The sequence below is a fragment of the Balaenoptera borealis genome, assembly GCF_965194805.1.
Source record: "Balaenoptera borealis genome assembly, chromosome: 4".
Classification (NCBI taxonomy): Eukaryota; Metazoa; Chordata; class Mammalia; order Artiodactyla; family Balaenopteridae; genus Balaenoptera; species Balaenoptera borealis.
In genome coordinates, this window is record NC_138861.1 from 129,499,968 (window position 1) to 129,524,130 (window position 24,163).

General features: G+C 35.4%; 3 long non-coding RNA genes across 3 annotated transcripts in view; 2 read left to right on the forward strand and 1 right to left on the reverse strand.

The window, feature by feature from the left end:
* LOC309627634 overlaps positions 1-24,163 on the forward strand; it is a 1,075,643-nt gene that overhangs the window by 277,567 nt on the left and 773,913 nt on the right. The gene's annotated exons all lie outside the window — the stretch shown is intronic.
* Positions 1-24,163, reverse strand: part of LOC309627625 — a 308,607-nt gene that overhangs the window by 199,814 nt on the left and 84,630 nt on the right. The gene's annotated exons all lie outside the window — the stretch shown is intronic.
* LOC309627622 overlaps positions 573-24,163 on the forward strand; it is a 339,147-nt gene continuing 315,556 nt past the window's right edge. The window contains exon 1 of the long non-coding RNA XR_014243864.1: positions 573-13,251. This is a non-coding gene — a long non-coding RNA (uncharacterized lncRNA). The remainder of the gene's footprint in view (positions 13,252-24,163) is intronic.

A 24,163-nucleotide genomic window follows, 5' to 3' on the forward strand; every position in this document is an offset into this window, starting at 1 on the left:
ATTTTTATATGAATGCTGTTTATTTCGTGAAATATGATACTGTATAATGATAATTCTATTTTTTTTTAACATCTTTATTGGAGGATAATTCTTTTTTTTTTGTTTTTTGGAAATAAACATGCCATGCATTGAGTCACATGAAATTGACTTTTATTTAGGTCAAAATAGTCAAATATCAACAATACCAAGATATTCAACCTATATGTGTACCAGAGATTCATTTTTTGTTCTTTTATCTATCTCCATTGGGTAGTGGTGTGGGGGTGCTGGGAAATCTCTTTCTTTGGCTCATGATATTGTTTCTTATGTTCAGTGTTTTATAAATTTAGGTTTATGTGTGGCTGAGACCATTTATCCATTCTCTGGTTACACTTGTACCTTATAGGGATTTGCATTACATAATCAATTGTTGTGGTTTTGTTATAATTTTTTTTTTTTCTGAGTTTCCTCAAAGGAGGTATTTATTGAAAGGGAGGAAAGGAAAAGATAATTTGAAATTTAGGGATATCTCATAAAACAAGAAAAAAAAAGATTCATTTGATAATGTAGTATGAATGTAGTATGAATAAGGTATGAATTTATGGATTTTACTAGTTTCCCAAACAAAAATCTATTTCTATTGCATGCTAGATTATGTTTCCTTAAAAACAGCAATTTTTCTGTTTTAAACAACGCTTAGGATCAATCATAGACATTATGAATGGAAGGCAGATGTAGAGGTCACCATTTAAGCAAGTTCTCCTTGACCTGTTCCAAACTAATCTGTCTCTATCCTATTTCTAATAATCTCCAGGGATGGATATTTCAGAACCTCTTTCACTAAAATGTTTCAATGCTTATGAACTATGAGTATTGAACAATTTGTTTAGTTATTTTATTTTCATATGATTATAAAAGTAATAAATGTTCATTTGATATTTTGAAAGCTACAAAAATTAATAAACAGTGGACACCCCCACTTCCATAATCTTACTGGTAAATTCTATATACCTAAATAATTCTTCTTGGTATTATATTCTTTAGTTTTATATGTGGTTGGAAAAAGGAAATATCTAGGCATATTTCTCCATTTTATTATTATCATTTTTACAGTTTCCTTCTTCATCCCAGGTTTTAATTTCTTGTCTTCTGGTATTATGACTCTGTTTTGTACTCTTTCTAACTTCTTCATATCTCTATTATGTTGTGAAACCCCAACTGGATAAAATATTTTATTGGCTCTTTTTGTTAATACTGATTCTATATGTTAATCCTTTGGACCTTCATTATTCCCTGGTATTTCATTAAAAATTTGAGGGCTACATTCATTCTTTTAAACCATCAGAATATCAATTAATGCATTTTATTAGGCTTTGAAACATACTGGAAATAATTTGACAGCATAATAAAGGGGGTAGTGAACCTAAATATATCTCTATTTGAAATTCCATAGCTTGCTCAAGTGTAATTACTAAGTGAATGCCTTATAATAATTCTCTTTGGAAGCTGAAATTATGGTTATACTCAGGGGACGGAGGAGGGAGAATAGGTGGTTTTTTGTTTTACAACCTTAGGTAGGTTTATTCATTCACACTGAGAATACTTTGAAAAAGAAATCTATGTGTAAAAAGCTCAAGAATACTTTGGAAAATTACCATGAAGCAATCATTCATATATTGATTCACTTAGCAAATACTAATTAAATGTCTACCATATTTCTGGCACCAGAGATACAAAAATGAATGATATGTTCCCTGCCCTGGGGGAACTCACATTTTGATAGAGAAGACTGAAATACGAACAAATAATTGCAGTACAATATGAGTGGATGAATGTATGGAGTGTAACAAAAGAACACACTGGGGTGTTTGGGAAGACTTCATAGATAAAGCATCATATGCATTCCCTCCTGAACTTGGGACATAAGGTATATGCACGTGGAGAGAATAAGAGGAGATAAGGAACTTTTTGCAAAGAAATCTCATTTAAAAAGAAAAAGCAAATGTCTGAGTAATGTTGTTCATGATGCCATTTTATAGAAAATATGGCCAAATTTGATTATGATTTTTTTCTGAATTTCCTCAGTCTAAATTACTTTTAAGTTCTTTTGTCTTTCCTTTATGATTAGCTTGAAACAAAGAATGTTATATAGCTTTAGATTATTACTCATCAAATGAGTATACTACAATGAAAAACCAAAGAGATTTAGCACTTTCTGTACTAAATATTTCATTGTGTGTTTCTTGGCCTTGGTTTCCTATTCCATAAACTGGATAAGGTGGATTAGTATTTTTTTTTAATAAATGTATTTATTTATTTACTTTTGGCCACATTGGGTCTTCGTTGCTGTGCACAGGCTTTCTGTAGTTGCGGCGAGCAGGGGCTATTCTTCGTTGTGGTGCGCAGGCTTCTCTTGTTGTGGAGCACGGGCTCTAGGCATGCAGGCTTCAGTAGTTGTGGCACGCAGGCTTAGTGGTTGTGGCATGCAGGCTTAGTTGCTCTGCGGCATGTGGGATCTTCCTGGACCAGGGCTTGAACCCGTGTCCCTTGCATTGGCAGGTGGATTCTTAACCACTGCACCACCAGGGAAGTCCCGATAAGGTAGATTATATAATCTTGTTTTATTTCTCCCCCCCCAAAATATTCTAAATGTTTGACTGTACATATAGTAAGACATTGCTTCAGATATTAGGATGATAAAAAATATCTGACTATTCTGTTTCCTTGATGTTCTAAATTGAACATTGAGAGGAACAATGATTTTAAGAGCTAAAACAAATGTTTTGGTAAATAGTACTCGGAACAATAAAATGTGATCCTCACAGTCCGTAATAAAGAGAATGTTTAGCCTTGCAAAGAGAGAGAGAGCTGGGTATTCTCAAAGAAAAACAACTTCAGTATACCAGAGCTATGTTCGAGTGTAGCCAGGGATAACGTAAGAAACATGAAATCAGTCTGCTGTGAGAGCTGTGGAGAGCTATGCTCCATTCCCACTTTCTTCTTAGCAGTTATTCCAGATCCTAATTAAAAGTGGTTTTTATTATTATTTAAATGTTCCACAGGGAAAGGCTTGTCACCTTTTAAAAATACTTTTGCAGAACAAAGTGCCTCAATGTCATGACATAAGGATATAGGCAGGAAAAGACAAATGAGCTCTGGCAGTTTTCCCACATGGATAAATCCAGAAGGAGAAGCTAATAAATCAGGAAGGGTCCCTGCCTTGAAAAGGAACATTGTCCATTCCTGAATATTTAAACTTTACAGAAATGGGATTCATTCTCAAGGTTCATTCTACCTTTCACCATTTCTGTGTCAAAGGTGGTGGGGGGAGATGAAAGCTAAACACTAAAGCAAACATGTTTAAATAATTTCATATCAGAAAAAAAAAATTCTGTTTTTCTAGCAATGTACAAATACAAAAGGGACTCAGCATTTTGAAACTGGGAAATGGACAAAAATTTAGCTAATGGTCAAAAAAATGTTCTTCTCTTCTGGAGAAGGAATTATCAGTGTAACGTGTGTAAGAAGCAGTAACTTGTTTTAAATTTTGAAATTTTCCATTTCAGAAAATGTCTTCAAGATGCTTAGTCGTAATTTTATTTAATAAAGTCAAAAAGTAAAAATGATTTTAGCATTTAATATAAACAAGCACAATTTCCAGAGATAGCTCATTTAAAATCTTGAGTTATTGAGGCATTTATAATGCTTATTCTCAAATTTAATTACAGAATTATTTTAAAATTTAAATAACAGTTGATATAGAAATTTAATGTTATTTATGTCCTTTTGCATGTTATATTTTACTTTCTTAAAATTTTAACTACTAACTTAAAAAAATACAAATATGGACTCTAGATTTTGTTTTTCAACAGTTATTCTTCTAAGGAATATCTTATAGTTACTAATATTCCTATTTCTTTTCCTTTCTCTCTGGATATTAGAAAATAATCTTAAGTGCTATTATTTGTATTCATCTATGTGTATTTTATAGAGAGAAATAATTAAAATGTATTGTTCTTCACATATAAGGATAGTGCTTAACTTTTTTTCATTTTTCTTTTCTTTCTTTTGCTCAAATGAAAGATAAAACTCAATATTATAGTCTAGCTCCAGATAAAATTTGTCTGCTTTGACTCTATTAATCCATTTCTTTATTTTTGATTATAGAACTAATAGATGTTTTAGTTAATTATTTTAAAAGGCATACCCATTTTCCTTATGTTTTGTTATCCATTTACCATTTCCTTTAGGACTAACTTGAGTTAGTTACTTCAGTTATTTATTGTAGGTGCTAATAAGGTCATAGGTTCAGGCCACATCTGGGCCTGCAAAGCTGGCCATCTGCTTTGTAAATGCTTCATGTTATTCCCGATGGTAACAATGCCAAGGAGTCGGGATGGTACAGCAAAATGCATCCCACTACTAGGAAAACTCAGTTATATTCCCTACAATAGAAGACAAATAGATTAGATGAATAGCCCTTCAGAATGGAATGGGAGGCTCTGAAGGGGATCAACTCATTTCTTCTTATTCCATCATATGTTATAGCCCATTAATCAGATGATTAATACTGGATACTTGGATACTTCTATAGAGAAGCAAATGCCAACTTCTAGAAATCCTTATTTTACTGTGAAATACAGCATATATAAAGAGTAAAAATATAAATGTGTGGATTAGTACATAATTATAATGTGATCTCCCATGCAGTTCCCTTCCTCTCCACCAAAGTCAAGAAAAGAATACTGTGAGCACTCCAGAAACCATGGGATTATTGGTTACAATAACTTCCTACTTTTGTAATCTCTATTCCCAGGCTGCCACATTTCAAAAGTTTGTAGGGCACCATTCTTACCTCATACCATATTTTTTGCTTTCAAATATTACTCTGTCTGCAATTTATATTAATGCCTAATGAATATTTAGATCATGTAATTTTTTTCCAAGCGGTTAAACATGTTGTCCCAATACCACTAATTAAATTATCAATTATTTTCACTACTGGTATGATATGATCTCTGTGTCATATACTAACTTTGTTTCTGGACTTTTTATTTTGTCTGTTGTCTTTCCTGAGTCAGGACCATGTATTACCATCTGGTTGGACAAGTTTCTTTAATTTTATTGTTTCAACATTTCTTCTCTTTTGTTAGTCATTCTTTAAAATGAATTTTACGGTCATATTGACAAACTCTGAGATATTATCTCATGGGATATTGATTGGTAATGCATTACATTTTCAAGTACAAATTTGAGAATTTACAGATTTACAAAGTTGAGTTTTCCCAGCCAGGAACGTTGTTAGTATTTTTATTTATTCAATTCTCATGTGTCCTGACACTAGGTATTTTATAATAAATATCAGTAAGTTCTGGAAACAGGCTTAAGTATTTAAATGTATTCAGCATAAAAATGACCCTAACCATGTACTCTGTTTTATTTTGACTCAGAGGAAACACGAGAGTAGAAAACTCAAACTAAATATACTAAATGTACTTCATTATTTCCACCTGTGTGTTTTTTAGAAAAATTCTAATACAAAGAAAGCTTTTATAGACAATTCTTAAAATATTATGTGGCAAAACCACAGTAGCATAAAACATTAAGAAGCACATTTATTCTACCAGATAGTTGAGGAATAAATGATCAGTCTAATTGCAAACACTGTAATAAAGGAAGATAGATGCATGGGACTTGCTCTAATTTCCTAAAGATTAAAGATTAAAAACCACTAAAGAGACAAGATCAGCCAGCACTCCATTATACCCTGCTGGTATGCCTTGATGTGTAACTTTGAAATAGTGTAATGAGTGGTATACAAATATGTTCCAGCATACCAGGAAACAGCACAACTCAGCAGAAGCACAGATATGAGAGAGAGACCTGCTGAGATTTCAGATATTGAAATGGTAAAGTCATGCTGTAGAACAACTATGTTAATATATTTAGAGATAGGAAAACCAGAGAATAGGAAACATTCCCCAGGTTCTTAAAAATATATAAATATTAAAAATAAAATTTAACAACCCAAATTAAAGGGAAGCTAAGGGTAGTATAAAGTTTTAAGGGTAACACCCCGAGCTTAATTTTGGGCATGTTAATGTTGAGATGTCTGTCTATTATACATCGAAGTGCAGATGTCAGGTAGTCTGTGATTCTATGAATATGGAGTTCAGGAGAGAAATCCAGCCTGGAGATGTAAACTTGGGAGTCAGTATGGTGGTGTGTTTCTTTCCATATGCAGTTGAGGGCTCAGCACACAGTGGTAGAAAAGGCAGAGATTTGTTTCATCTTAGAGTCATGCTGTTCTCCAGAGAATTAACTTAGAAAGGTAGAGGTGTTGGGAGTATAAGAAAGAAAATGATTATAACATGGTGATTTAGAAGAATTGTTGGGAGTCATAATTTCTCCAACACATTTGTATCTTCAAATATAGTGTGAAGACATGATGTTTGGGGCTGCAGTTATCTTGAGACAATAAAGAACCACTTTTCTAAACCACTGACATTTTCCCAAATTGTAAAATAGAAGTAGCTTTACCCTCTTAAGGTAAAAATTGGTAAGTTATTCAAATCTCTCAGCTATTATAGGAGCTGTTAAAACAACTGTAAGAGACTATATTAATCATAGAAAAGTCAGAGCAGGATCAAGAGGCTTTCTGAGTCTTGATTAGTAGCATGGTCTTGCTTCTTTTACTAATATTCTATGTGATCTTGAGCAAGTAGCTTAATCTTTATGAGTCTTAATGTCCTCATTTCTAAAATAAGGGCATTAGGGTATATAAAATATTGTAATATAAGTATTTCTTATCAAATTACTTCAGTTGGGATGCCATAGTATATAGATCAATAAAAATTGTTCACATTTTCAACAGTGAAAGCCTACTACAAATTCAGAAAACCATACTTTTGCAGAAGTTTTGAAGGAATATTTTAAAATCTAGTGGGCAGTCATTCAAAATATACCATCATCTCTAGAAGCCAGAATGTATTCAACAAATGCAGCTTTTCCAAAATTAATCCTGTATCCTTTAAAAATAAGCACTAGACTTCTAAATTAGGAGAACAACATGCAAACTACCTATATCTGTTTCAACAAGTTATTTGACAAAGTCTTTTAGGACAAGTCTTGCCCATAAAGGATGAGAAGTAGAAATGTTTCATAGATGGTAATATGATTAGGTAAATTATTTGCTGGTTGAGTAACCAAACCCCAGAAATTCTGACAACACATTTTGCCTTGATATTTCTTCACCATCTCTTGAACAATCCCAATAAGAAAAAAAATGCTTGATGGGCACCATATATGTTCCTTTACATTGGATGCTGAATACACAGGATGAATATTCCTTAGTTCCTGTTACAAGGAGCACGTGGCTCATAGACTAGCTTTTTGGACTAATACTCCTAGACTACATTATCACTTTGATTCTTGGAGCTAGGATCCACTTATTCCATTGTATCCCTCTTCATTCTTTTTCTGCGGCCACATCTTATATTCCTATATTAAGAAGCCAAATACTCACCTGAGTCAACAGCAAATAGGTGAATTATTCTAATTATTAAAAGGAGTGAAGTGGGAGTTCTGATTTTGGGTAAGATGGAGTAAGTATATTCTACTCTGGATATCTCATAACATATAGCTCTAAAATCTGGACAGAATTCAAGGAGAAGAACTCATTTGGAGTCTTTGAGAAATAAGTAGTAGTAGCTGGCTGACTGGGTAAGAAGACTAGAATTCAACATACACCAAGTTGGCAGTGAGTTTCCCATTTTCGTCATGTATACCCTGGCCTGGATGCGAAGCAGCCGAAACACCAGAAGAGGGCACCAAGGTGCAGACAGAGTTCCAGGAGAAACTCTAGTTCTCTCATGGGGAGTCGGATTGGAGCCTCCAAATAGTCAGAGAGAGTGGGGGATAGCCCCCGTTTAAAATTTTTTCTTAGTTCTCTCGTACTCTAGCTTCCAGACAAACCCACAGTGGCTATGGAAACAGCAGCATCAGTGGTGGCACAGGAGCCCAGAGTGGTTGAAAATTTGAAGGGCGGAGAATCTTCTCCTTTAATTAGAGGAGCTGTGCTTCCAAGATGGTGAAGTAAACCCCTGTTGCTTTTCTTCTCCCTGTCATACTGCTGTTAGCCTATACATGCACAGTCACAGAAAGTGTGCAGAAGAGTGGAGTAATTAAAACCTCAGCTTTCTGGTCAAGGATCAAAAAGGGAAGGAGCTTAGAAAAGGGAGACCATAAAGTCATTTATAAGCTCCTGGGCCCACACCTGAGCTCTAAATTTGTGTATCTGATCCTAAACACATACCAAAAGATAATGAGAACTAACAGATAGACCGCCAATGACCACCCAGGTACCAAACTGCCCACTAAGTGTCTCACATATGCAACAGATGTAACTCTGCAAAGATTTGAAAATCAAACTGACATTGAACATAACATCATGTCAACAGAGTCACAGAAGACAAAGAAGATGGTGTTAAAAAAGTATTTGAAGAAATGATGGCTGGAAAAAAAATTTGACTAAAGACATAAATCTGCAGATTTTAGGAGTTCAGCAAACTCTAAACACAATAAACCCAAGGAAATCTAAGCCTGGACACATCATAATCAGACTGCTGAAAACTAAACACAAAGAAAAAATATTGATGGCATCCAGGAAAAAATGACTCATTACTTTTAGGGAACAATGACTCAAGTGATTTTGTGTTTCTCTTTAGAAACTGTGCAGCCCAGAAGGAAGTGGAACAAAAATGTTAAAGTGCCTCAGGAAGAGAACTATTAAGCCAGGATTCTATATTCAATAAAAATATCCCTCAGGAATGAAAGGGAAATAAAAACATTTTGAGGTGAAGGAAAACTACAAGAGAAGAGAAGTTCTTGTTAGCAAAACTGTTATAAAATAATTGCTAAAAAAAATTCTTCAGACAGCAGGAAGATGATACCAGAAGGAAAGTTGAACCATAAAGAATGAAGGAAGAAGAACAGAAATGGTTAAATATCTGTGTAAATATAATAAACTAGTCTTCTCTTGAGTTCTTTAAAAATATTTTACGGGTAAAATAAGAAATTATAGTAACTTGGATGAATCTGAAAGGCATTGTGCTGAGTAATAGCTTGTCAAAAGTTTACCTATTGTATATTACCATTTATGTGACATTATTAAAAAGACACATCACCTCCTTTATGATGTCTCCTCTAACGTCCTAAAGTAGACACAACCTCCATGTCTATCATATCATCTGGTTTTATCTTAATGATAACCATTATCACAATATAAATGGTATTTTCATATATTTGTTTTCTTGTTTATTGTCTGTGTCCCCTATCCCACCTGTTTGTCAGTGAATTTGTTCTATTTATCACTGTATTCTTAGTACTTAGAACAATGCCTGGTACACAACAGACACTCATTTGCTAAACACATTTATGTTTAATGGCTGAATTAATTGGTATTTTAGTAAGGCTGACACTAACACAGTGTTGTCAAATGAATTAGAATGTGGTGTTTTAGTAGCTAATACCTTATGAGTGCTTGCTACAATTCCAGATGTTCTAATGCTTTCCATGTATTCCTTCCTATAATATTCACAACAATTCCATGAGGGAAGTACTATTCTTATACTTGGTCTATAGATGAGGAAAAGAGCAATAAGAAGAAAATAATCTGTCCAAAGTCACACACATGTTAAGTGGTGAACCCATGAGGTGAAAGCAGGAAATTTGACTTTAGAGCCCTTACCATGATGATATTTCCCCTGCTTCTGCCTAGAAGCAACTGAGGTGCTGTTTGAGTACTCTAGGCATTTGGTGATAAGGCTAGAACTTAGAAAAGAAAGGAACACATAAGAGGCACAAAACAAAGTGTTGATGACAGACTGGACATATGGAGCATAGGAAGTGGAGGTTAAAGGGTATCTCTGACTTGATAGAGATATCAGTATAGCACTCTTTCCTTACTCTTATTTCTGTAAGTAGTAAAGAGAAGAGAGGAAACAGGTTTTGGAGGTAGGATGTATGCCTGAAAATGACTCATAAGCAGTTCGATGGGAGAGAGATGGGAATAAAAGTATAGATTTGAGAATCATTAATACACAGTCAGTATTATGTTTCCTTATTGTAAGTGACCTGTACTTCACAATTTTCATAATTTTGAATTTGGGGTACATTTTAATGTTGGGGTTATATGTATCTTTTTTCTGATGTTGTGTCTTACAGTTGAAGATCTTTGGAATTATGTATTATGAGATGGAGAATATTGAAAAAAAAAGTTAAAGGTTAAGGATTGAATCTTAAAATTTAGGGTACAAGAGGAGAAGACAAAAATAACAGGAAGCCAGTAGGAGAATAAGATCCCAAACTTCTCTGGTGCCGCCTTACTGAGTTGATTTCCTTTGGGCCAAATACACTTACTCTCAGCCAGTTGAGACGAACTAAAACCACATGTAAACTTGCTTGTGTCCATTTTTTTCTATCAGTAAAAGTTTAAAGTAAATTATGAAGCAACAGTTTGTGAAATAGCTACAATGTTCTTTCTCCTCCTACCTATGATACCCCAAAACATTCCCTGCTCTTAGACCTACAGAAGTACAGCCTAGGGTAGGAGGGGCTGTGTATCATTCCTCAAAGGGGACACTGCACCCACATCAATCCCCAAGACACACAGTTCTCCTTGAGTAAGATTTCTACATTGATCATTTTGCCTTTCTGTGTCTGATTAACCTCTTGCTGGGTGTGAAACATTTTTGTTTAACTTCATTTTAAAGCTTACCCGCTGACAGTTACTAGGCTACCATTCTCTCCTAGGTAAAAACCCTAAATTCATTTAGGTCCAGGGCTTAACTGTCCTTTTCTGTTACTTTTGGGCCTCTTTGCAAAATAATAATAAAATTTCTCATGCCTTTTTCATGGCCACAGAGTCAAGATCAAAAAAGCCATGGACTTTAAAATTTTGGGGATTCTCTGGACCATGTGAAGCAGAGAACTTTGTACAAAAACAAGGGAAAAGAAAGCTTCCAGAATGAAGATCAGATTAAGGGTGAGAGTTAGATGTAATAAGATTTGATTTTCCTTGAGACATTCAAGAAGGAAACTAATAGTTTAGGGGAAAATATTAGATATATTAAGGGAAAAGAAGCTGAATTTGAAGAAAATTCTCCCACATGTAAAGGATTTCAGGAGAAGACTAATTGAATGCTTGTAAGAATGGCTGAAAAAATCAGTTCTAAATTACCAAAGACTATTTTCAAAATTTTGTAATGTCTGTTTTCTGCCTAGTGGAATAATGAAAATGTCAACCAAAAATGGGTACATTTCAATTACAGCCATACCCTATGCAATTAAAAATGCCTCACAGCAAAATAAACTTCTTCTTATTATTATGGGGGAAATTTTTATTAAGTTAGGAAATGCATTATCAGATTTGATTGGGGTGATGCAGTAATGTCACCTTTATTCTCATAAATCAAATGAGGAGCCTGGAAAGTGAACTTTTAAAAACATTTAAAAATTTTCAGCCTGAAGGAAAATAAAGGCATATTCTATTGCTTTAGCAATCTTAGAATGGTAATTACCCTCCCAATAGGTGAGTGAGTAGGAACATTTGGCTGACCATAGGAGTTTAATGCCTATAAAATGGTCTTTTCTTCATCTTAATAGCAGGTGTGTAGTGTTGGTTACCTCATTTTCACTCTCATTAAGCAGAAAGTATAGTGATGTTAGATGATTGGAAGCTAGTCTCCAGATTTTTCTGTCCTCTTCACTAGAAGATTTATAGATAATCCATTAAATTTTTAATTAGCACTTAGATATAACAAAGGAAGAAAAGAAATATTAAATAAAAACATAGTATTTTGATTCAAGGTGGAGTTTTATTTCTGATGTGATGGCCAAAGTTTTATCTTTACTTCAACCGTATTTTTAATGCAAATGTGAAGCATATAGTATAAAAAATTTATGCAGTGAATTCTTTTTATTTTTTTTTATTTTTCCACACACACACACACACACACTGTATTTTATTTTTACAAGAGATAAATAGACTGACACCAAGCATTGTAAATGGATGACCACAACAGAAGCAACAGTGATTGCAATTACCAAACACGAAACACACTCATGCTATGTCATGATATTGACATTCAGTCCAGTAATCCTCCACTGTAACAGTTCCTTTACTTTGCAGTGAAAATTGATTTGTATATTCTTTGCCTCTGAGTCCTTGTGGGATTTTTTTTTTTTAATTCAAACAGAAAGTCACAAACATTATAGTCAGTCCTCATCAGTTCACTCAGTCCCATGTAATTAATTTTTTTTTTCATCTTGATCTTTTGTTAGTACTTTTATGAGTTCATCAGTTTTTCGTTAGAGTTCTGAAAATGCTTATTCATTCAGTTCAGCAGTACAGTCAGTTACCAGAAACCTGTACTTGTCAGTCTTTTCGATGAATTCGTTGAAGATGAAACCCTTTTATAGGAACATATTTGCAAAAGCATCACAGTACACCCAGAACTGTCTGTAAATGACAAAAGACTTAAAAATGACCACGGTTAACGATTTGATGAAAGTTCATAATAATGCAATTGACAAGGAAATTTAGTTATTTCTGAGATATACCTTTTAAAGTAATAAGCATATAAGATTTTTAGAAATTTCATGTAATGTCTGAAACATTTATATTAACATATTTCCATACAAATAACCCAATGAAAGTTTAGTATTAGTTGTTTTGTTTGTTTGTTTGTTTTATACTGCAGGTTCTTATTAGTCATCAATTTTATACACATCAGTGTATACATGTCAATCCCAATCGCCCAATTCAGCACACCACCATCCCCACCCCACCACAGTTTTCCCCCCTTGGTGTCCATATGTCTGTTCTCTACATCTGTGTCTCAACTTCTGCCCTGCAAACCGGCTCATCTGTACCATTTTTCTAGGTTCCACATACATGCGTTAATATACGATATTTGTTTTTCTCTTTCTGACTTACTTCACTCTGTACGACAGTCTCTAGATCTATCCACGTCTCAGCAAATGACTCAATTTCGTTCCTTTTTATGGCTGAGTAATATTCCATTGTATATATGTACCACATCTTCTTTATCCATTCGTCTGTCGATGGGCATTTAGGTTGCTTCCATGACCTGGCTATTGTAAATAGTGCTGCAATGAACATTGGGGTGCATGTGTCTTTTTGAATTATGGTTTTCTCTGGGTATATGCCCAGTAGTGGGATTGCAGGGTCATATGGTAGTTCTATTTTTAGTTTTTTAAGGAACCTCCATACTGTTCTCCATAGTGGCTGTATCAATTTACATTCCCACCAACAGTGCAAGAGGGTTCCCTTTTCTCCACACCCTCTCCAGCATTTGTTGTTTGTAGATTTTCTGATGATGCTCATTCAAACTGGTGTGAGGTGATACCCCATTGTAGTTTTGATTTGCATTTCTCTAATAATTAGTGATGTTGAGCATCTTTTCTTGTGCTTCTTGGTCATCTGTATGTCTTCTTAGGAGAAATGTCTATTTAGGTCTTCTGCCCATTTTTGGATTGGGGTGTTTGTTTCTTTAATATTAGGCTGAATGAGCTGTTTATATATTTTGGAGATTAATCCTTTGTCCGTTGATTCGTTTGCAAATATTTTCTCCCATTCTGAGGGTTGCCTTTTGTCTTGTTTATGGTTTCCTTTGCTGTGCAAAAGCTTTGAAGTTTCATTAGGTCCCATTTGTTTATTTTTGTTTTTATTTCCATTACTCTAGGAGGTGGATCAAAAAAGATCTTGCTGTGATTGATGTCAAAGAGTGTTCTTCCTATGTTTTCCACTAAGAGTTTTATAGTGTCTGGTCTTACATTTAGGTCTCGAATCCATTTTGAGTTTATTTTTGTGTATGGTGTTAGGGAGTATTCTAATTTCATTCTTTTACAGGTAGCTGTCCAGTTTTCCCAGCACCACTTATTGAAGAGACTGTCTTTTCTCCATTGTATATCTTTGCCTCCTTTGTCATAGATTAGTTGACCATAGGTGCGTGGGTTTATCTCTGGGCTTTCTATCTTGTTCCATTGATCTGTGTTTCTGTTTTTGTGCCAGTACCATATTGTCTTGATTACTGTAGCTTTTTAGTATAGTCTGAAGTCAGGGAGTCTGATTCCTCCAGCTCTGTTTTTTTCCCTCAAGACTACTTTGGCTATTCGGGGTCTTTTGTGTCTCCATACAAATTTTAAGATGATTTGTTCTAGTTCCGTAAAAAATGCCATTGGTAATTTGATAGGGATTGCATTGAATCTCTAGATTGCTTTTGGTAGTATAGTCATTTTCACAATATTGATTCTTCCAATCCAAGAACATGGTATATCTCTCCACCTGTTGGTATCATCTTTAATTTCTTTCATCAGTGTCTTATAGTTTTCTGCATACAGGTCTTTTGTCTCCCTAGGTAGGTTTATTCCTAGATATTTTATTCTTTTTGTTGCAATGGTAAATGGGAGTGTTTCCATAATTTTTCTTTCAGATTTTTCATCATTGGTGTATAGGAATGCAAGAGGTTTCTGTGCATTAATTTTGTATCCTGCAACTTTACCAAATTCATTGATTAGCTCTAGTAGTTTTCTGGTGGCATTTTTAGGATTCTCTATGTATAGTATCATGTCATCTGCAAACAGTGACAGTTTTACTTCTTCTTTTCCAATTTGTATTCGTTTTATTTCTTTTTCTTCTCTGATTGCCGTGGCTAGGACTTCCAAAACTATGTTGAATAATAGTGGTGAGAGTGGACATCCTTGTCTCGTTCCTGATCTTAGAGGAAATGCTTCCAGTATTTCACCATTGAGAATGATGTTTGCTGTGGGTTTGTTGTATATGGCTTTTATTATGTTGAGGTAGGTTCCCTCTATGCCCACTTTCTGGAGAGTTTTTATCATAAATGGGTGTTGAATTTTGTCAAAAGCTTTTTCTGCATCTATTAAGATGATCATATGGTTTTTATTCTTCAATTTGTTAATATGGTGTATCACATTGATTGATTTGCGTATATTGAAGAATCCTTGCATCCCTGGGATAAGTCCCACTTGATCGTGGTGTATGACCCTTTTAATGTTTTGTTGGATTCTGTTTGCCAGTATTTTGTTGAGGATTTTTGCATCTATATTCATCAGTGATATTGGTCTGTAATTTTCTTTTTTTGTAGTATCTTTGTCTGGTTTTGATATCAGGGTGATGGTGGCCTCATAGAATGAGTTTGGGAGTGTTCCTTCCTCTGCAATTTTTTGGAAGAGTTTGAGAAGGATGGGTGTTAGCGCTTCTCTAAATGTTTGATAGAATTCACCTGTGAAGCCATCTGGTCCTGAACTTTTGTTTCTTGGAAGATTTTTAATCACAGTTTCAATTTCATTGCTTGTGATTGGTCTGTTCATATTTTCTATTTCTTCCTGGTTCAGTCTTGGAAGGTTATACCTTTCTAAGAATTTGTGCATTTCTTCCAGGTTGCCCATTTTATTGGCATAGAGTTGCTTGTAGTAGTCTCTTAGGATATTTTGTATTTCTGCAGTGTCTGTTGTAACTTCTCCTTTTTCATTTCTAATTTTATTGATTTGAGTCCTCTCTCTCTTTTTCTTGATGAGTCTGGCTAATGGCTTATCAATTTTGCTTATCTTCTCAAAGAACCAGCTTTTAGTTTTATTGATCTTTGCTATTGTTTTCTTTGTTTCTATTTCATTTATTTCCGCTCTGATCTTTATGATTTCTTTCCTTCTGCTAACTTTGGGTTTTGTTTGTTCTTCTTTCTCTAGTTCCTTTAGGTGTAAGGTTATATTGTTTACTTGAGATTTTTCTTGTTTCTTTAGGTAGGCTTGTCTAGCTATAAACTTCCCTCTTAGAACTGCTTTTGCTGCATCCTGTAGGTTTTGGATCGTCGTGTGTTCATTGTCATTTGTCTCTAGGTATTTTTTGATTTCCTCTTTGATTTCTTCAGTGATCTCTTGGTTATTTAGTAACATATTGTTTAGCCTTCATGTGTTTGTGTTTTTTACGTTTTTTTCCCTGTAATTCATTTCTAATCTCATAGCGTGGTGTTCAGAAAAGATGCTTGATATGATTTCAATTTTCTTAAATTAATGAGGCTTGATTTGTGACCCAAGATGTGATCTATCCTGGAGAACATTCTGTGTGCACTTGAGAAGAAAGCGTAATCTGCTGTTTTTGGATGGAATGTCCTATAAATATCAATTAAATCTATCTGGCCTATTGTGTCATTTAAAGCTTCTGTTTCCTTATTTATTTTCATTTTGGATGATCTGTCCATTGGTGTAAGTGAGGTGTTAAAGTCCCCCACTATTATTGTGTTACTGTCGATTTCCTCTTTTATAGCTGTTAGCAGTTGCCTTATGTATTGAGGTGCTCCTATGTTGGGTGCATATATATTTATAATTGTTATATCTTCTTCTTGGATTGATCCCTTGATCATTATGTAGTGTCCTTCCTGTCTCTTGTAACATTCTTTATTTTAAAGTCTATTTTATCTGATATGAGAATAGCTACTCCAGCTTTCTTTTGATTTCCATTTGTATGGAATATCTTTTTCCATCCCCTCACTTTCAGTGTGTATGTGTCCCTAGGTCTGAAGTGGGTCTCTTGTAGGCAACATATATATGGGTCTTGTCTTTGTATCCATTCAGAAAGCCTGTGTGTTTTGGTTGGAGCATTTAATCCATTCACGTTTAAGGTAATTATCAATATGTATGTTCCTATGACCATTTTCTTAATTGTTTTGGGTTTGTTTTTGTAGGTCCTTTTCTTCTCTTGTGTTTCCCACTTAGAGAAGTTCCTTTAGCATTTGTTGTAGAGCTGGTGTGGTGGTGCTGAATTCTCTTAGCTTTTGCTTGTCTGTAAAGCTTTTGATTTCTCCATCAAATCTGAATGAGATCCTTGCCTGGTAGAGTAATCTTGGTTGTAGGTTCTTCCCTTTCATCACTTTAAGTATATCATGCCACTCCCTTCTGGCTTGTAGAGTTTCTGCTGAGAAATCAGCTGTTAACCTTATGGGACTTCCCTTGTATGTTTTTTGTCATTTTTCCCTTGCTGCTTTCAATAATTTTTCTTTGTCTTTAATTTTTGCCAATTTGATTACTATGTGTCTTGGCGTGTTTCTCCTTGGGTTTATCCTGTATGGGACTCTCTGCACTTCCTGGACTTGGGTGGCTATTTCCTTTCCCATTTTAGGGAAGTTTTCGATTATAATCTCTTCAAATATTTTCTCGGGTCCTTTCTCTCTTCTCCTTCTGGGACCCCTATAATGCGAATGTTGTTGCATTTAATGTTGTCCCAGAGGTCTCTTAGGCTGTCTTCATTTCTTTTCATTCTTTTTTCTTTATTCTGTTCCGCAGCAGTGAATTCCACCATTCTCTCTTCCAGGTCACTTATCCGTTCTTCTGCCTCAGTCATTCTGCTATTGATACCTTCTAGTGTAGTTTTCATTTCAGTTATTGTATTGTTCATCTCTGTTTGTTTGTTCTTTAATTCTTCTAGGTCTTTGTTAAACATTTCTTGCATCTTCTCGATCTTTGCCTCCATCCTTATTCCGAGGTCCTGGATCATCTTCACTATCATTATTCTGAATTCTTTTTCTGGAAGGTTGCCTATCTCCACTTCATTTAGTTGTTTTTCTGGGGTTTTATCTTGTTCCTTCATCTGGTATGTAGCCCTCTGCCTTTTCATCTTGTCTATCTTTCTGTGAATGTGGTTTTTGTTCCACAGGCTGCAGGATTATAGTTTTTCTTGCTTCTGCTGTCTTCCCTCTGGTGGTTGAGGCTATCTAAGAGGCTTGATGGGAGGCTCTGGTGGTGGGTAGAGCTGACTGTTGCTGTGGCGGTCAGAGCTCAGTAAAACTTTAATCCACTTGACTGTTGATGGGTGGGGCTGGGTTCCCTCCCTGTTGGTTGTTTTGCCTGAGGCCACCCAACACTGGAGCCTACCTGGTCTCTTTGGTGGGGCTAGTGACAGACTCTGGGAGGGCTCATGCCAAGGAGTACTTCCCAGAACTTCTGCTGCCCATGTCCTTGTCCCCACAGTGAAACAGAGCCACCCCCCTCCTCTGCCAGAGAGCTTCCAACAGTAGCAGGTAGGTCTGGTTCATTCTCCCCCAGGGTCACTCCCCCGGGGTCCTTCCCCTTGGTCCCGATGCGCACACTGTTTTGTGTGCGCCCTCCAAGAGTGGGGTCTCTGTTTCCCCCAGTCCTGTCGAAGTCCTGCAATCACTTCCCACTAGGCTTCAAAGTCTCATTCTCTATGAATTCCTCCTCCTGTTGCCGGACCCCCAGGTTGGGAAGCCTGACGTGGGGCTCAGAACGTTCACTCCAGTGGGCAGACTTCTGTGGTATCAGTGTTCGCCAGTCTGTGAGTCACCCACCCACCAGTTATGGGATTTGATTTTACTCTGATTGTGCCCCTCCTACCGTCTCCTTGTGGCTTCTCCTTTGTCTTTCGATGTGGGGTATCTTTTTTGGTGAGTTCCAGTGTCTTCCTGTCGATGATTGTCCAGCAGCTAGTTGTGATTCTGGTGTTCTTGCAAGAGGGAGTGAGAGCACGTCCTTCTACTCTGCCATCTTGGTTCCTCTCCTCTATGTGGTGAATTCTTTTACAAAACAAATGAGGACAGGTCAATCAATATTACCTCAATTTACTTAGTTGCTTAGGTGAAAACCTAGGAGCCATCCCTGATTTTTCTCTTTCCTTTGTATCCGACATTCAATCCATTATCAAGTCTTGTCCATTGTCTTAAAAATATAACCTCCAGCCACTTCTATACAGCAGGTCTGGACCAGCACTTTGTCCAGCTCTGATTCCCTCAGCAGCCTCCTACTTCCACTGTCACCCCTACATTCAGTTCTCCACTCAGCGGTCAGAATCAGCTTGTAAAATTAAAGCAGCTTAGGTCATTCTCCTGTTCACACATCTTACAGAATAAAATCCAGAGCCTTCCCTGTGGCCTGCAGGCCTCTGTGATCAGGCCTTTGGCTTCCTCTCAGAATTCATTCACTTCTGCAGCCACACTGGCTAGTTCTTTCCAGCCTCAGGGTGTTCTACCTGGAACATTCCCCCCAGAACTTTCCATGTTGGCCACTTTATTTCATTCTGGGCATTCTTTGCTTCCTGGAACAGACCAGGCAGTCTCCCAAGTTAAGGCCTTTATGTGGCTCTTCCTGTGCTAAGAACTCTCTTCCTCCAGATATTTGGATGCTTCACAGCACTTCCCCTGAGACCTATCTGGCATCCTATTTAATTTTGCCAGTTTCCCCCCAGTCCCCCGCACTCTGGATCTTCTCTGTCACCTTCTACTTTCCTCTATAGCACATATCACCTGCTGAAATACCACATAATTTACTTATTTATCATATTTATTATTTGTCTTCCCATCAAGATGCGAGCTCTTTGAGACAAGAGTTTATTGGTGTCTTTTTTGTTGTTCATTTTTGTGTCCCAAATGCCTAGAACAATGCCTGGCATACAGTAGCCCTGTAATAAATATTTGTTGAATGAATGAATGAGATTTCACTGTATAATAGTCTACCAGAGCATTATTTAGGTTTAAGGAAGCAATTTCAAAATTAAGACAAATAAGAGTTAAGAGAATATTCTTATAATAGTTTATAAATCTTCTGTCTTCAGGAAGTAGTAGAATACATTCTGTTGTTACTGAACCAGTTGCTCATCTGAACAACTTTTTTAAAGGCAAAATATAAGATTGAAGAGATTATCTCAGTAATTCAAGCCACGCTAAGGTTATTTCTATCATTCTGTGCTAGTAAACTTTCAACTTTCGAACTAACAGCAGCATATTTTTTGTAATGTAATTTTTTAGTAATTAACTGTAGCAACTCCTTTATGGTCTTCTTCACTTTTTCTTACTAAATGAGTATATCCAAAACATATTTTTGTATCCTTTCATTCCTTGATATTCTAGTTTCATGTAGTTTAGATCTATTTTCCTCAAAAAATAGAGACCTTTTAATTAGTTTATTGGTACCTTTTTCTTATTCCTTAAAAAGTTTTAAGGTGTAGCTGATTAAGAAAGAAAAAAACTTGTTCTTCTACAATATATACATGGTAATAGTAATTATTAAAGTTAATAAAGGAAAAATGCCACATAAGCTTGAAATAATTATTAAAAATTTCAAGAACTTTTAAATAATAGTTTTAAGTAACTTTTATTTAATAGTATTACACAAACTTGCATTTGTACTGGGACTGGTTCTGATTTATTACAGGGAAGTCTGTATAGTGCCTTCTATTTATCTATTGCACAATAGACTTTAATTTGGATTAATTGAGTTGCAATAAATAAAGCATATTAGTCAATAATTGCCTTTGATATCTAAGTGTAGTCATTATTAGTTACATAGTGAAAAAGGAAAATGTCCTAGAATGCTGCATAAGGCTAGAAAGTATCGCATGGCTTTTGATACGTTTACAGACCAGTGAGAGAGACGACTACTTTTCCACCAGGATTAATTTACCCCTTCTTTTTTTGAAATTATACTTCCAAATTTTAGCTGGGTGCATGGTCAGGTCACTCAGCGAGGGCCATCAAGACTCATTTGCATCCAGATTTGGCCATGTGACTAATTTATACCTAAAAGAATGTGAGACAAAATAATACGTGCCAATTCCAGGTCATGCCCTTAAAAGGAATAGATATAGTACACTAAACTTTCTTTTTACCCTTCCCTGCTGAGATATGAATGTGTTGGAAGATCTGGAGAGAACACCAGGGATGTAGAGATGCAAGCTGTATATAGAAAATGACAGAATTGTCCTGCTGGTCTGGTATTGCAAGCCTCTGGGCTGTCTTCTGAAACAGTAAACAAAGTCTTCTGTCTTATGTTGAAGGTTTTATTTGGGGATTGTTTTGTTATAGCACTATAGACTTACCTAATAAGACCAGAGAATACGAGACAAAAACTTAAAAATAAGCAAACATTCATTCAGGATTTTTGTGCATAAAACATTCCACAGTCAATTTTCACTGAGTTTTGGGATTTGGGGAACTTTGAAAGAATTACTCCATTGTTTCCTAGCATCTAATATAGCCAATGAGAAAACCAATAACAGATTGATTCCTGTTCCTTAGTTCCTGGTAAGGTGACAAGCACTTTTTTTTTTTTTTTAATATCTGGAAGCATTTAGTTTGTTCTCTTTTAATCTGAAGATATATAGTGTTTCTCAACTCTGGAAACTTTTCTTTGATTATTTCTTTAATAATCTCCTTGCCTCCAATTTTCATTCTTTGTTTCTGTGTCTTCTGGTTTTTTTTTTTAATATCTCTACATTTTTTCTCATATTTCCGTTTTTTCCCAAACTCCTGAACTCTAAGGTAGCCAGCAGTAAACATATGGAAAAATAGCCCTGTATTTAAAATCTTAATTCTCTCACCATGTGAGGACCAAGAAGGGAATATATGTGTTCTCAGTTTTTTTCAGTGTGTTTTGAAGTGAGGCTCAGCACCTTCCACAGATTTATTGCTGCTGATTTCTTACAGGTTAGAGTTTTTCATGCTCAGTCCCTTCAGTGCCCCAGCTTTATTAGTATAATGCTGGTGATAATAATAAAATTGTTAATAATAGCTGGCATTTAGTGAGCTTCTTTGTGTGACTGACATGGTTTTAAGAATTTTGCATGTATTATTCATTTAACACTTCATGAGGTGAGTATTGTAATTATTCCTGTTTACAGATAAAGGAGCTGGGGCAAGCTGAGGCTAAAGGACTTGCCCCAAGTCACACACCTAAGAGCAGGTCGAGCTGGAATTCGTGGTCACCTGCACTAAAATTTTTAATTCCTAGTAAATAAATAAAATACCAAATGGTTTTTATTTGTATTTTTCCACTGAACCATGTTATATATTTGAGTTTATACCTTCAGGTAAGTGGAATTTTTCAAGAAAAAAAAATTGCACGTGTTTATCTTTGGAGCCCTGTAGGAATCCTTTGAACATTTTATTGGCATATGTTTTAAATACTTCTACTGCAAAGGAACTTCCTTTGTTTGTTTCTAACTTGTGACTTAATGTCCATCTCCTTAAGCCTGCTTCTGACCTTTATCTTTTCTTCAAGCTGTAAGAAAACAAGAGATATTCCAAATTAGCCCTGAATTTCTAGTTTGGTTGGGCTATATCAGAGATAACGACCTGATAAAGAATAATCAAAAAGTAGGTATCTGGGGATTGTTTAATTAAGAGTCCTTTCGGAAACTGCTCAAGAAAATGTTAGGAGGAGTTAGGAGGGAAGAGTGAGGAGGGTACAAAATTAATTTTTACTATTTTTTTTTCCTATTTGAAGAGACTGTTTATTACTGCGTTATTGCTGCAGTGTGTTAACATTAAATGTTGATTCAGGATACGTAGTCACCAGACGTACGTAGAATTATGATGCCTCTCATCGTGGAAGCAGAGATACATAATTGGGGGAAATTTACCATAAAGTTGTTTTAGGTTATATAATATTTTAAAAAGTAACTTTCTTTGATTCTTCTATAGAATTAAGGATTAAAGTTCACATTTTACGATAAATATTACTACATTTTTTACTGATATCTACTGTAGTAGTTTTATAAATCCTGTAAATTAATATTCTTCTTAAAGACTGTCAGAAATTCTAATTTCTCCCCTGCTTTGTACGGGATTTGTTGACTTCTAAGACCAAATATTTGTCTTTACCGAAAACAGAAAACATGTTACTAAGAAATAGATGGAAAGTAATTGCATGATTCTTAGCTGGTTCCTCAAAGAAGCTCCTACTTCCCACCCCCATTTTTTTACATTTTGCAGAGGGAACATTAAGCAATTGTAATATTCATCTGACCATTTCATAATGATGGATGAGACAGCCTTTCAGAAAAACCAGCTGGAAAAAAAAAAAAGAAATAATAGCTTAATGGAAATATATTGAAGAAATATTAGAATGTCAGTGAAAGGGAAATGAACATGTACTGTCACAAACTATTAATTTTGTAACACAAAAATTTAGGCACCTTTTGTTTTGCTATCTATGTGAGAAAATCCATTAAATGGAGATATAAAATTTACAAGACAAATTGGGCCCTTTGAAAATCAGGTCCAAGTGTTTATGTGAATATGTGTCTGTGTGTTTTGGGAGAAGTTGTGAAGAATAGTTTTAATCACATGACCTCCATTTTAATTTTATCCACATGACCTCGGATCCTACAGGGACCTCTTAAGATGAAAAAAGTAGGTTGGTGCAGGTGTCAGAGCAAGATCAAAGGACAACAGGCCCTCTTTAAAAAAATAAAACAGGAAAATAACAAACTGGAGCCAAGTGTTCAAGTGCTTTGATAGTGACACCTACTTCAATGAAAGTCTTTTGTGAATTTGTGATCCAAATTTTATAAAAACTTACAAATATACTTGTACATTAAAAATAATCAGTTACCCTTCAGGACACATTAGACAATACAAAAATCACTGTAACATTTAAGGAGAGTCATGATGAGATCTGTTTCCAGATACAGAGCTTATTTGTGAAAAATTATTACCAGTAGGTGAAATGTATCCCTGTGGAGACAAAGATGAACTAAAACGTTGTTCCTAGAACTTACACTTCAGAGGGGAAGCTGATGTGATGCAACTAATCAAATTAATAAAGCATAATTTTAAATGTGGTAGATTCAAAGAAAATAAAATAAGTCAATTATGGAAAAGTATATGACATAAACCTAACCTAATATGGAGAAGTAAAGGAAATGATCTTTCCCTTGAGATCAGGGTATTGAGTAGGGGTTAACCAGGTTAAAGTGGAGAGCAAGAAGAGAATCCTATATTGAGGGATCAGTACATGTAAAATCCCTGTGGAGGAAGGAAGCCTGGAAAGAAAGCCAGAATGACTGGAGAAGGGGTGGAAGGGGCAGGGGAAAAAGCTGGAGAGGTTGATAAGAACCAGGCTGTATAATAGTGCTCTGTAGGTCATGTTAAGGATTTTGGTCATTATTCTAAAACAACAGGAAAAATAGATTATAAAGTGGGCTAGGTAGGGGGAGAAGAAGGATTAGGGATGCAGTAAGATCAGATTTACATTTTAAAAATGTTAATGTTCCATACCATAGAGTACAGATTGGACAGAGACTAGAATAAATTCTTGGAGGCCAGTTACTGTAGCAATCCAGGTGAAAGAC